Below are 15,962 nucleotides of genomic sequence, written 5' to 3' on the forward strand. Positions count from 1 at the left end.
CCACATCTGACCTGAGATCAGTTCTTGAGGCCATGTCCACATCTGACCTAAGATCAGTTCTTTTGAGCAGGTGCACATATGACCCGGGATCAGTTCTTGTGGGCATGTCCACATCTGACCTGAGATCAGTTCTTTTGGGCAATTGCACATCTGACCTGGGATCTTTTTTTTTTATATTCTCAATACATTATTATGTATTGTTTTGTTGGATGGATTAACCCCCCCCCCCCCCCCCCAAAAAAAATATTTGTATTTATTTATTTTAATTATTATTATTATTTTTACTATGATTTGTGCTTGGTCCAGACGGACACGTCGCTGGGTCCTGACATGGACCGCGGTCCGCCTGTTGAGGATCACGGTTTAAAGGGTTTGATAAATGCTTGTATTACATGCAGCTCAATGCTGTAATCTTCTTTAACATCATGCTTGGTTTCAACTTGTCCAAGGTGTGCCCCGCCTTCTAAAAACATATAGACTATAATATATTTTAATTTTAATTGAATGTGAGTTTGAATAATGTTTGTCCATCTGTGTTGGCTCTGCGACGAGGTGGGGACTCGTCCAGGGTGTACACCACCTTTTTGCATACATATATATATGTATATATATATATATATGTATGTTTATATACATATACATACATACAAATACATACATACACACACACACACACACACACACACACACACACACACACATATATATATATATATATATATATATTAGGGCTGCGAATCTTTGGGTGTCCCACGATTCGACTCAATATCAATTATTGGGGTTGTGATTCGATGATATATTAATTTTTTCGATTCAACGCGATTAGCGATTCAAAAACGATATTTTTCCGATTCAAAACGATTCTGTATTCATTCAATACATAGGATTTCAGCAGGATCTACCCCAGTCTACTGACATGCTAGCAGAGTAGATTTTTTTTTAAAACGCTTTTATAATTATAAAGGACAATGTTTTGTCAACTGATTGCAATAATGTAAATTTGGCCTTTTTATCAGTAGAGGGCGCTAACTGACAGTTTTTGTGTTTAAAGGGTTTGATAAATGCTTGTAGTACATGCAGCTCAATGCTGTAATTTTCTTTAATATCATGCTTGGTTGCGACTTGTCCAAGGTGTGCACCGCCTTCTAAAAACATATAGACTACAATATATTTTAATTTCAATTGAATGTGAGTGGGAATAATGTTTGTCTATCTGTGTTGGCTCTGCGATGAGGTGGCGACCTTTTCACACACACACACATATACATATATATATATATTAGGGCTGCGAATCTTTGGGTGTCCCACGATTCGACTCAATATCAATTCTTGGGGTTGCGATTCGATGATTTATTAATTTTTTCGATTCAACGCGATTCTCGATTCAAAAACAATATTTTTTCGATTCAAAATGATTCTGTATTCATTCAATACATAGGATTTCAGCAGGATCTACCCCAGTCTGCTGACATGCTTTTATAATTATAAAGGACAATGTTTTATCAACTGATTGCAATAATGTAAATTTGTTTTAACTATTAAACGAACCAAAAATATGACTTATTTTATATTTGTGAAAACATTGGACACAGTGTGTTGTCAAGCTTATGAGATGCGATGCAAGTGTAAGCCACTGTGACACTATTGTCCTTTTTTTTTATATATATAATGTAAATGAGGGATTTTTAATCACTGCTATGGTGAAATTATAACTAATATTGATACTGTTGTTGATAATATTCATTTTTGTTTCACTACTTTTTGGTTTGTTCTGTGTCGTGTTTGTGTCTCCTCTCAATTGCTCAGTTTATTGCAGTACTGAGTGTTGCTGGGTCAGGTTTGGTTTTGGAATTGGATTGCATTGTTATGGTATTACTGTGTATTGTTTTGTTGGATTGAATAAAAAAAAGAGATAAAAAAAAAAAGAGAATCGATTCTGAATCGCACAACGTGAGAATCGCGATTCATATTGATTTTTTCCCACACCCCTAATATATATATATGAATAAAATCATGGTTTTGTATTTTTTTTAAGTCTTACTTTTTCTCGTAAATTTACCATATTTTTCTTTGCTTTATTTGGTTTTGAAATCATTTCTAATTTTCTTGCCTAAATTTACTTTTGAAACGTCAGTAGGGCTCCCAAACTGCGACTAAATAAGAACGGTCTTCCATTTGTTCACGTTGCTTTAAGAAATTATAGCATAAATTATAGAAAGAAAAAAAAAAGAAAAAAAAATGGCAGCCTGGCCTCACGTTGAACACCGTTACATTTTGACGGAAGTACGATGACGTCACAACACCAAACCTCTGTCCGCAGGAGGCGCGCCCCCGCCGCGGATCGAGAGCGCGCGTCCAACTGTCACCAGAGTGTGTCTCTCACAGCTGCTGGCAGTTCGCGACATGTGTCTCTGGGCCGCCTGACCCAGGGGAGAGGATAACAGTCCGACCTGCTAGCATCCATTCGGACGTCGGAGGCAGCCCTTTTTAAGCTCACCAGCCGTGACATGGGAAGCTCCACTGGACGGCGAAGGAGAGAATGAAAATAGTGGATTTTGTTTCCACTCGTCGGTACCGCGTCGAAGAAGAGGAGTCGCTAACAAGGTAAGCGACAGTTTGGAAAGTGAACGTTAACCACCTTGTCAACACGCTCTTTCATCTTCACTACATTAACGCTGTACTCCGCAATTGTTGTCTCTCCAAACAAATCAAACCCAATAAAAGGAAACGATGCTCCATGATTTCATGAACTGATGCTTCTATTAAAAGAAGATCCCTTTTAAAAAACACACAATTGCCCTCCAAAATGTAATTTCCCTTGATGTTCTTTGATGAATTGCTTTTAGATACCACACTTACAACAAAGCTGAATTGCAAACAATTACAGTTTAAACCAAAGGTGTCAAAGTCATTTTAGATCGGGGCATCATCGGGGGCCCCATGGAGAAAATTCTACTTCCAAGTGGGCTGGACTGGTAAAATCACGGCATGATAACTTAAAAATAAAAACAACTTCGTTTTTTTTTTTTTTGGTTTAAAAATAGAACACGCATATTCTGTAAGTGTACAAATCATAATGTTTTTTTCTTACACTTACATGTTGCAGTTAATAGTATTCTATCAGTCCATCCATCCATCCATTTTCTACCGCTTATTCCCTTTCGGGGTCGCGGGGGGCGCTGGCGCCTATCTCAGCTACAATCGGGCGGAAGGCGGGGTACACCCTGGACAAGTCGCCACCTCATCGCAGGGCCAACACAGATAGACAGACAACATTCACACTCACATTCACACACTAGGGCCAATTTAGTGTTGCCAATCAACCTATCCCCAGGTGCATGTCTTTGGAAGTGGGAGGAAGCCGGAGTACCCGGAGGGAACCCACGCATTCACGGGGAGAACATGCAAACTCCACACAGAAAGATCCCGAGCCTGGATTTGAACCCAGGACTGCAGGACCTTCGTATTGTGAGGCAGACACACTAACCCCTCTTCCACCGCTATCTGTATTTGTCGTTATTTATACTTTCTGAATAAATGACGTTATAATGCAGTGGTTCTCAACCTTTTTGCAGTGATGTACCCCCTTTGAACATTTTTTTTAATTCAAGTACCCCCTAATCAGAGCAAAGCATTTTTGGTTTAAAAAAAGAGATAAAGAAGTAAAATACAGCACTATGTTGTCAGTTTCTGACTCATTAAAGTGTATAACAGTGCAAAATATTTCTCATTTAAAGATAAAGTACCAATGATTGTCACACACACTATTGGAATGGTCTTTCTTGAACTATTTGGAAATAAAGATAACTAATATCTTGTTGAAAAATAAAGAAGTGATTCAATTATAAATAAAGATTTCTACACAGAAGTAATCATCAACTTAAAGTGCCCTCTTTGGGGATTGTAATAGAGATTCATCTGGATCCATGTACTTAATTCTAAACATTTTTTTTCACAAAAAATGAAATCTTTAACATCAATATTTATGGAACATGTCCACAAAAAAATCTAGCTGTCAACACTGTATATTGCATTGTATTTTTTTCACCATTTATGAACTTACATTCATATTTTGTTGAAGTATAAATATATTTATAAAGGATTTTTGAATTGTTGCTATTTTTAGAATATTTTTATAAAATCTCACGTACACCTTGGCATACCTTCATGTACCCCCAGGGGTACGTGTACCCTCATTTGAGAACCACTGTTATAATGTACTCCGGCTTTGGGGGCAGCACGGTGGGGGAGGGGTTAACGCATCTGCCTCACAATACAAAGGTCCTGAACAGACCTGGTTTCAGTCCCGGGATTGGGATCTTTCTGTGAGGAGTTTGCATGTTCTCCCTGTGACTGAGTGGATTCCCTCCAGGTACTCCGGCTTCCTCCCACCTCCAAAGACATGCACCTGAGGATAGGTTGATTGGCAACACTAAAATTGGCCCTAGTGTGTGAATGTGAGTGTGAATGTTGTCTGTCTATCTGTGTTGGCCCTGCGCTGAGGTGGCGACTTGTCCAGGGTGTACCACCCCTTCCGCTCGAATGCAGCTGACATAGGCTCCAGCGACCCCCAAAAGGGACAAGCGGTAGAAAATGGATGGATGGATGTACTCCGGCTTCCTCCCACCTCCAAAGACATGCAACTGGGGATAGGTTGATCTACCGCGTGTCCCTATCTGGGTCGCGGGGGGTGCTGGAGCCTATTTCAGCTGAATTCGGGTGGTAGGCGGTGTACACCCTGGACAAGTCGCCACCTCATCACAGGGCCAACACAGATAGACAGACAACATTCACACTCACATTCTCACACTAGGGACAATTTAATGTTGCCAATCAACGGTGGATTGGCAATGAGGTGGTCCAGGGTGTACCCCGTCTTCCGCTCGAATGCAGCTGAGATAGGCTCCCGCGACCCCGAGAGGGACAAGCAGTAGAAAATGGATGGATAATGTTCATCAGTCATCTCATTGGTATTAATTTTCAATGTATCAAGGTAAAAAAATAATATCCAAATCAAATTACAGGATGTTATTTATGTAGTTTGCTCATTTTCCTCGACTGGTGCACTAACATCATGTGGTTAATTTTTTTGTTTACATATGTAGCAAACACATCCCGCGGGCCAGGTAAAACCTGTTCGTGGGCCTGATCCAGCCCACGGGCCATAGTTGACACCTCTAGTTTAAACTATGCAACCAACAATCTCAGTTTACACGTGTAATTTTTGGTATGGATAAAATGAATTAGTAAACAAACAAAGTTTGGGACCAAAAAACAATGTTTGGTGGTCTGGTTTGTGTTCACGCTTGAGTTTTTGGCAGCAAAAAAATAATGGCCACAGTTAGAATATGTATAAAGTCGTGCTTCGAAAGAACGGCTTACTGTATATGACATGTACTGTATGAACAGGGGGAAGGGAGTTTATATGGCCCCATTTGTTACGGTTTACCTGACACATGAAAGGTGACAAATTAGGGCTGCACTATGTCCTTTAGTTGCCAGACGCAAGTAGTGTTAATGATCTTAAAATGTGTTTTGTTGCAATTCCAACTCTGACTACAGAGTCAGTTGCTATGTTGAGTGGCACTTGACATCATTTCCAGCAGACTACATTGCAAAATGAATAACCCCCCGCCCCTCTCACTCTCACGTGAGATCCACCCAGGGATGGGGCCATATGGATCCCTTCCCTACTTTACATTGCCCGGCAACCTTACGCAACAGAAACAACATTGCGCCTTCTTGGCCACACACAGTCCATGCTGTCAGACTTTCCTTTCGATGGAAGAGGTGAGATGTAACAAGGAGGATATACATTATATAAAGACATTCAGAAGCTTGCTGGAAACGTGCTGTAAGGAGACGTCCTTAAAGACGACTTCACCATACTAGTAATGATCGACACGATTGTTTGATTACTGTATTAACATTTTGGCTTACATTTAACACTTTTTTTCGTTATTTTTAATTTCCGTTTTTACTTTTTTCAAATAATTTTTATTGTCAGTTTTCTTAATAAACACATATAATAAAAATAAATGAATAAATAAATAAAATATGAACATAAAAAATAATACATGAAAAAGTTGTTTACACAGAGTATAAAAGCAAAATACATACAAAGAGGCTTGACATAACAGTTGAATGTCCACTTTCATCAATCACACCAATTATGCCAAGACAGAGTGGGGCAAAAAAGTATTTAGTCAACCACTGATTGTGCAAGTTCTCCCACTTAAAATGATGACAGAGGTCTGTAATTTTCATCATAGGTACACTTCAACTGTGAGAGACAGAATGTGAAAAATAAAATCCAGGAATTCACATTGTAGAAATTTTAAAGAATTTATTTGTAAATTATGGTGGAAAATAAGTATTTGGTCAACCATTCAAATCTCTCACTGATGGAAGGAGGTTTTGGCTCAAAATCTTACGATACATGTCCCCGTTCATTCTTTCCTTAACACGGATCAATCGTCCTGTCCCCTCAGCAGAAAAACAGCCCCAAAGCATGATGTTTCTACCCTCCATGCTTCACAGTAGGTTTGGTGTAGTTGGGATGCAACTCAGTATTCTTCTTCCTCCAAACACGACGAGTTGAGTTTATACCAAAATGGATACATGGATGATACAGCAGAGGATTGGGAGAATGTCATGTGGTCAGATGAAACCAAAATAGAACTTTTTGGTATAAACTCAACTCGTCGTGTTTGGAGGAAGAAGAATACTGAGTTGCATCCCAAGAACACCACACCTACTGTGAAGCGTGGGGGTGGAATCATCATGCTTTGGGGCTGTTTTTATGCTAAGGGGACAGGACGATTGATCCGTGTTAAGGAAAGAATGAAAGGGGCCATGTATCGTGAGATTTTGACCCAAAACCTCCTTCCGTCAGTGAGAGCTTTGAATGGTTGACCAAATACGTATTTTCCACCATAATTTACAAATAAATTCTTTAAAATTCCTACAATATGAATTCCTGGATTTTTTTTCACATTCTGTCTCTTCACAGTTGAAGTGTACCAATGATGAAAATTACAGACCTCTGTCATCATTTTAAGTGGGAGAACTTGCACAATCGGTGGCTGACTAAATACTTTTTTGCCCCACTGTACTTCTTGGGGGGGTTGACTACAGTTTCGGGTATTCCAAGATAGGTCTCCATACATAACGAAATTTATGTAAGTTACCAGATATCTCATATCTTAGTTTTTCAATTTAATTCCGCTTTCTGTTGCTTGTTTACGTCGAACTTGTTCTGTAATGCTTATGGGGGAGGGCGAACAATTTGCGATATATCTATTTTGTGTTGGTCAAAATGCATTAGTCCGCCACAAATAAATATACACTTAGGTAGTAACACAGAACTAAGAGCATTATTGGGTCTGCTGACAAACATACAAGTGTGACTGTGAACGCAATCCAAACTGCACTTAAGTGACCACCAAATATCTTTATGAAAAAAAAAGGCGGATCAGAGTACCGCATCCGCAAGCAGTGCAATGATTGCTGCCCATGCATGAATGTGTATGAGTGAAGACCCCATTAAGATTGCAGTGTCTGAACCTCCAACCTCTAGGAGTGGACACAGATGCTTGAGCATCGAGAAGTAGGCCAGTGGCTGGTCTGCTGTGCTATGTCATCCATGCCCAGACCTCTTTAGAATGTTAACCGGGCGTCTAACTGGTTCATATAGGGGGAGGGGGACGGCCACAGACAGACGACCGGAATTGTAGATATCCTGCAGGACCGAGCTCTCATCCTCCATCCTATGTCAGATGTCACTGTTTACTGTATCGTTGTGTTTTTGTCTTCAGCATGACGTGCCTGATGTTATTTGTCAGCATTTGCCACATTTAAATAGCGTATACACATGTCGCGCTTATATTACATTAAATGAATAAGTGTTTTAGAAGCTACAATAATGTAATAATAATGAATGAAAAAGCTGAATACTAACTTAAAGCATCGTGACGCTGGTCACACAGTACAATATCGTCACGGTACGGCATGGCTTCTGGAGTGGACATTTTTGTATTCGTTTGGAGAATACTGATTCTCAGGAGGTTAGCTAACAATTCAATATTTAACAATGTACAGGATTTCCCCCAGATTTCCATATACATTTGGGGAGGGGCGAGCTACGGGCTTGGCCAATATGTCATCATATATATGATATCATGATTAATTTAATCGGCGATGATGCATATATTTTTTTACAAAAAGGCGAAACAAATATTTTATATATACATATATATGTATGTATGTATGTATGTATGTAATTGGAATAATAGTTTGCCAAATATGTAAATAGTGCTTCAGATAGCAAATGGACAGGTGGGTTTTTGATATTCCCCACAATAATGGTGTGCCATCAGGGCCAGCAAGGCCTTCTCTGGTGGCCTAAAATAAATCATGACCATAAATTAACAGAGTTTAATTTTATTTTTAATCTACTTTCTATAAATATATAAACATATTGAATGAATGAATTAATGAATGAATGGTTTATTTTGAGCCATACAAACAAAACAAGAGAATGACATAAAATACAAAAGAAATATATCAATACATTATTTTTACACCTACATTGAAAACATTACATGTGACTAATCTTTTGTAGATGTCAAGATTGGCTCAAAAGGGAGTGGGAAGAAGTAAACTTATTAGTAGGTCCCACCCCTATACATATACAATATATATTTACAATATATAATACAATAATATATTTAATATAATTCAGTTCAGTGGTTGCTGCGTAGATGTTATATATTATCTATATATAATACATTTAAATTCACACACACTTACATACATACATATGTACACACACATATATACACACACATACATACAATTTACATATATATATTTATATATATATATACATACATATACATATATACATACATACACACATACATACATACATACACATACACACATAATCACATACATACACAAATGCATATACCCAAAATACACATATGTCCATCATACACACACACACACATTCATCATATTCTCTTCATGTCGTATTAGGCTCCACTGTTGCTTGTTTTTACGTTAGAGCATTTATCAGAATTCAGCGAGCTTGTTGCCAGCACTATATGAATTCTGCCGTAGGCCTTCTGAATCAACATTAGCGCCGGCTGTGCAGTGTAAACGAACAGAGGACATTCATTTGATGGACAGTCACTAGATCACGAGTCGTTGACAGTAGCCCATCTCGGTAGCTTTGCATTTAACTGTGATTAAAAAACTTGCTTGTAACTCCCAAGTGAGTATCCAATTACAAGTTGTGATTTGCAAAAACAGGAAGTGGCACCAGCGCGCCATAGCATAGAAATTATCGGTACTCACTTTTTTAAAACGATCATTAGATGGCAGTTGCCTACTCAGTGGCCTAGTGGTTAGAGCGTCCGCCCTGAGATCGGTAGGTTGTGAGTTCAAACCCCGGCCGAGTCATACCAAAGACTAAAAAAAATGGGACCCACTGCCTCCCTGCTTGGCACTCAGCATCAAGGTTTGGAATTGGGGGTTAAATCACCATAAATGATTCCCGGGCCGCGGCACCGCTGCTGCCCACTGCTCCCCTCACTTCCCAGGAGGTGATCAAGGGGATGGGTCAAATGCAGAGGACAAATTTCACCACATCTAGTGTGTGTGTGACAATCATTGGTACTTTATATATATTTCAAAAGCCATTTTCAAAAAAGATATTTAAAGACAAACTAGCTCTTGTGAGAAGAGGTCGGCCGACCTCAAAAGCTCGCTAAGCTTGAAATGGTGTGTGCTCCACTTCCACCCGAATTAACCAACTACGAGCGGTACCACTGGCCTTTGCAGCACTGAATGGGTACTACAAATTATGAGTTCAAATATTTAATTTCTTATTTTTTTTCACATTTGATACGTTTTGTACAATTATTTTAATTTGGACAGTACCACACAAGATCTGTTATAATTGCTGATGCGGGTTTATTGATTTTAAAAATGTACATAAAAATAGCCCGTTTTGTACACTGTGGAGGTGATTCAATACGCAGTAGTTGTAGACCCAATGCAAGTACATATATAATTTAGTTACTGACATGTTCATAAAAATATGTAATATAAAATATATTAAATATATAAATTTTTTACTGTATTTTGTTCATTTTTTATGCATTATTGGAACTTATTTCCTCCGCGCATTTATTTCCATTTCCATAGCAGCGCACTTCCGACATCAGGTAACAAATGTGTGTTCCTACTTCCGGACACAAATGAGAGTGTGTTCTGATCACGGACAAATTAACTGTCACAACCTTATCTCTTTGAACCTGAATAAATGGAGGATGAACTGTTGGTTATAGAAACAAACACGAAGACAGTGTGACATGTTGGAGGAGACAGAAGCCGAGGGAGTGAGGTCAGCGTGACTAGTTGACACTGTAAATGTGGAACTTTAAATCAAGCTATGCCGACAGAAATAGAGTGCTTAGCCAGACCAAAGTGAGTCACTATAATATTGATCATGATACAGGCAGCACGTCATGCTTGCTATTACAACTAAATACACTGTGGTGCTGTGTGCAAACAAAACATGAATGTGGGCTAATACTTACAGTACAGACTGGTGTCCTATCTCATTGTGTTGTGCATTACAAACTCAGAAGCCATTTAGGTGCTGACACAAAATCTATCCTACGGCTAATTCTGTAGCATGCCGTCGCAAAGCGATGTCTAACTACGCTAGAAAAATAGTTCCTCAGTGTTCGCTTTTACAATACTAATACGCTACCGCCTATTTTATTTTTTTTGCAGGTTACAGAAAGTAAATGAAGTAATGTTGGCGCTTTTTGGATGCATTTTCAAAGTGATTTAAATGATGAATGGATTGATTCCATTAGCTGCTTTGCTGGCCACAGAGAACGTGCCAATTATTACAAATAAGATCGCAAAAACATGAAAATATATACAAATTTGGTCTTCTTGTCTCTCATAAGGGTTGTAAACGATAGGCAAAATTCCAAAATATTTTTGCCTACAAATGCTAACATATTATCGACACGCTCATTGAAAGGCTAACAAAAATAAGCAGGGCCAATCGCAGGTCACATATAGACAATTCCCACTCGCATTCATACCTACAGACAATTTAGAGTCTCCAATGAACACACACACGTACGGGGAGATCATGCAAACTCCACACAAAGATGTCCAAATAGAGGTTTGAAGATGCACACGGTGTAAAGTTAGACTTTGACAGAGATGCATGTATAACTTTTGTCACTGTGATATGACTATGTCGCATCCCATGCATATCATCCCTCTTTTACTTACTTAACTGGAATTTTAATTAAAAAAACAAAACATAGTCTCTTAAATGAAGTCTTGCAACTAATGTTGATGTCACTCCCTACGTTTTTTTTTGTTACGGTGGTTCGATCTCTGAGTTTACAGGTGAAATTACAGATGTATTTTACCCCCAAATATACAAAATTTTGCAAGCTTTATAGTGTTAGAATTTTGAGGTTTCGTTGTGTTGAAAACACTTTTACACAGAAGAGAATGTGTTATATATAGTCTATTGGATGCTCTAATAGTTGGGCTAGAGAAATTAGGAATGCATTTAATCGTAATCTTATGTGCAAAGAGCAATTATGATCCGTGTCTAAAAAAATCAAAATTGCATATGTAAGGAACCCAACTCATAAGGCCACAATATTCATTTGACATGTTATCACTGCATTACCACGGATACAGATTTTGAGAATGTGTATCCTGTAAATATGGTCTGCATAAAAGGCCTCTGAAGTTGTTGATAATATTTAGCATATAATTTTTAGTGCTCAGGATCAAAAATATTACAACAATTATTTTTAACAAAGAGTAGTTAAGATAAAAACAGCCACAGCAATATTAGACACAAACGATCTTAAGATTATATATTGTTACTTAATCCTGCTCATTAACTAAATGTTTTTGCATCAAAATTATGCAAAAAACTTTTATTCTCCAAAAATTTCACATTTATCTGTAATGTGAAGTGCAAATACTAAAATTGTTACACAGATGATTAATTGGTCAGCATAAGAATAAAATGCAATCCTATGTTTAAAATGAAATTTAATTAGTGTAATGAACAATATATCTATTTTTAGTGCTGCTTGTGTCACATAATAATGAACAAGCTCTGCTCTGGGCATGCTGCCATTTTAATTGGGTACAATTTTCCTCAGCAAGTGATGATGCCATTTCACTTGAACATCAAACTGTTTCTCTCCTGTGAAGTTGTACAAGCGAAGATATGTTTATATTTTGGTGTTATAAGGCTATAAATAAGTTTGTTTTGGGAATTTTAATTGATTTTCATTGTACTGTGTGTTTTTAAAGATTAATTTTAAACTGATTTCCGGTCCAAAAATACTTCATGTTTACAATTATTTTGAAACGGCATTTCCTTCCAGCTGAGTAATGTCCCTTCTCATGTACTGTATCATAATCCTCTTTCTGTGCTTGCAAACATCACTGAACATGAGACCAAAACATACCACAGCAGTGTGCAGCGTAAGTACCCACAAAAGCTTCAGACCAGCTGACTGTGGAAGTGGTTGAATTCATTCTAACTAGGTAACACATTCAGTGTCTTGAAAGTGGTCCCTGAGCCCTTTGAATTATTTAGTCTGTTTGGCATTGTAAGACAATCCAGTGTTGTGCGCTGCATTCTACTGATATACCAACAGTGAGAATTATATAAAATTTAGCTTTGGGCTTATTGCTTTTAAGAGGTTTGGCCCCTTTGCGAGGTTATTTTTAAAGACAGTTGCTCCTCATCTATATAATCACACTAGTCATTAAAACTCTTTACGGTAGCTTTTTTTCACCGCTTTTATCATGACTACATCATGACCAGCAAGATGGTTCATTTATGAGACTGTGGCTACCTAAGTATGAACTTAAGGTTTTATGTTTTAAGAATACCATTCCCTTGACATCGCTGCCCTTCTCATACCACCCTTCCAAAATATTCTTCTAGTCTGGGAAACAACTGGCTGACCAGTGTCTAAAACATAGTGTGGTCATTGTTATATTTAGACAGGACCACCCCCTTCCCCAAGGTAATGATAGGGAAGCAAGGACCACAGGGTGTTCTGCTGGCCTGAGGTAAGACACATTCAAGAGGCCCTTCCCTCAATCTCACCATATAAACCTAAACATGTGAAAATTGTTGGGTAGGTTTAGGTTGATGTTGTTTAATCTGTGCGGCTGTGTTATCAGTTTTGGAAAAATGATAAGGAAGAGCAGTGATAGGCTCTTGCTCCTTTTGGGACCACAAGCTATTCTGAGCGTGGTTCTTTTTCCACTCTCACCCTCTGGATGGTTGGTTCACCCGTGGGTCATACAGTGTCTGTGTGGCTACTATTTTCAATGAAAAAACAAACATTATTCCCAAAAAAGATAGATGATCAAAAATACTTCTTCAGTGTACTTATAACCTGTCACTCACAGAAAGATTGGTTGACGAAGTGAAAAGTAATGTATTGTATTCAATCGATTGCAACAGGACGTTTAGTTTTTTTCTGAGATATTTTGCCTCTCATCCAATTAGCTTCAACAGTTAATGCTCAAAAATTTGTATTTTTCTAATTTAAGACTGGATCTCACCAATCTAAGTCTAAGACTATTCTAACTCTAAGACAGTCTTAGCTAACCAGTTGAAGTCTTAAGACTATTGTAGATCTGAACAATCTCCGTCTATGAGCATAAACTGATGAAGCCTACTTGGATCTGAGGCAAAACATATTTGAAGACAAATTGAACAGTCCTGTTGTAATCGATTGAATGCCCTGAAAATATAGGAAACTTTATTTTGTTGCTGTTAAACCATATGTATTTGTATTTTGAGAACATATGATAAAATATATGATATGAAGTCGTATTCACCCCGCCCCTAGAAATGTCCTTAGCCACGCCCCCGCAAAGAAAGACATGTTGGCAATCAAGGCGAAACCCTGGTGTGTAAAAAGTTTGACTTTAGACAGCACCAGAGCAGATTTGACATTTGGTTTATACAATGAAGACAACTTATAATACCATCAAGACAAAAACTATATTTCACCAGATGGGGATGATTCCTTCTTTCTGTCCTTTACGCCCAATGTGGCTTTTTTAATTACTAACTTGTTTTGTAAAGAATGATGTGAATTTATGGAAATAACCTAAAAAACCAACCTTTAAATAAGTTACCCTGTTGAGAGTAGATATACAAATCCTTTTTTGAGCTTGAGCTTATGCGCTGACTCAAGCCGAGCAAGCCTGCACATGCATATGGTTAAAGGCTTGCTGTTGTGTTTGGATGATGGATTGACTAATCATTGACTAACCATGGCAAAAAGGTCTTCCCAGGTCTTCTTCTCTTAGTTTAGGGCGGCAAGTCTTAATCCAAGCTTTTCATTTACTCTAATGTAATCCTCTGTTGTAAAATCCTGCATGTGCTCAAGTTTGATTAAAGACTCAAAAAGAGATAATCGGGGATAAAGGACATGTAGAGAGCTGCAATGATTGCTTATACTTTGGATTTGTCTATTTACATTTTTGTTTTCACAAACTAACATGGAGCACATTGACTGCACAGTTTAGTGTTTCCTTTTTTTTTAATTGACTTTATTCGATTTTTTAAATTTTTTACATGACCCAAAAACAAGCCTTCTCATAGAAAAGTAAATGTTTGTTTTCCAATGTATTAGTAGCCCTGCTAGGGGTTGGTTTATTTAATGGAATAATTGGTTATTCTGAATTGTGTTGATTGTGTAGAATTGATTGTGGATTTTTCATTTTATAGTTGAGCTACAACTAGAGACCTTTGCTAGGGCACATCTTACCAACCATTGTTCTGCTCGATACAACACTGGCGAGGAAACTAGAGCAATAACTTTTTCAATATCTTAAAAATATTTAAGGAGTCTTTCAAAGTCAATGCACTATTCTGCAAACTAACTAACAAATACTTGTTGGCAGAGTCAAAAAGTAGAGGTCGTCAGTTTTGTTGATAACCCAGAAAAATGCATACGACATACTTTTTGTTTTAAAATTATGTGATGAGTTAGCGAGCATTCAGATTACTTGTTAGTGCTTTATGTCATAACAGGACATGATGTCACTCAGGCCTCTGTCTCAAAGTCTTATGAGTTTTAGGCAACCAGGTTATTACAATGTAGTCACACAGGACAGTCGTTGCAGTACTTTCAGTGAAACAAGCCCACCTAACCACTTCCTCCTCAACTCTGTCTACCTTCAGTTTTGTAATGAAAGATGAACTTCTTATTTATTTTAGTAGAATATGTACAGATGTTTTGTCTGACCGTCTGCCGTGCGTAGTGCCTCTGTTTTCTATGGCTTCATCCTGTACAACACAACGTTTAAAAAAAATAATTATCAACCTCCCTCTATTTAAAGCCGTATCTAACATACTTGTAATTTCATGATTTGCACAGGAGCCTGAAACAAAATAACTTTTAAGTGATAATCCCAGATAGTATTCAGTGAAGATTTTGTTTCACTTTCTTCACAGTTCTAGTTGAACCTGTTGTTGAAGGAGTGGCAGTGGCTGGTTTCCGTTTCTTCCTGACCCCCTACACAATACTATCCGTAGTCAGAAGAATCAACACAGGAAGTAAGCAGCCTGAACCTATGCGGTGAAACTAAACAGCCCTCACAGATAAATGTACAGAGTAGTGATGAAACATCTTGTTTGGCTCAAATGAAAAACAACCTTCGGTCTTGTTAGGTTTGTGTCACTAAGGTGTCAATATGTCATCTGTGAGAACCAGAAAACAAAATAGCAGATAGCTTTCATTTTAAGAAGTAAAAGACTTGTTTAGAATTAAATGATCACTTGAAGTACCAGTAGAATGGAAAAAACTGTTTATTTTATGTGCTTAATTGTGTTTCATGGCATCCATTTAACCATTTTG

At 37.9% G+C, this 15,962-nt stretch overlaps 1 protein-coding gene across 2 annotated transcripts in view; it reads left to right on the forward strand.

Moving 5' to 3' along the window:
• LOC133563450 (USP6 N-terminal-like protein) overlaps positions 1-15,962 on the forward strand; it is a 59,320-nt gene that overhangs the window by 10,502 nt on the left and 32,856 nt on the right. For both annotated transcript variants that reach the window (XM_061917583.1, XM_061917584.1), the window contains exon 2: positions 2,321-2,604. The gene's annotated coding sequence lies outside the window, so the exon portion shown is untranslated. The remainder of the gene's footprint in view (positions 1-2,320; positions 2,605-15,962) is intronic.

The sequence above is a fragment of the Nerophis ophidion genome, linkage group LG12, assembly GCF_033978795.1.
Source record: "Nerophis ophidion isolate RoL-2023_Sa linkage group LG12, RoL_Noph_v1.0, whole genome shotgun sequence".
NCBI lineage: Eukaryota > Metazoa > Chordata > Actinopteri > Syngnathiformes > Syngnathidae > Nerophis > Nerophis ophidion.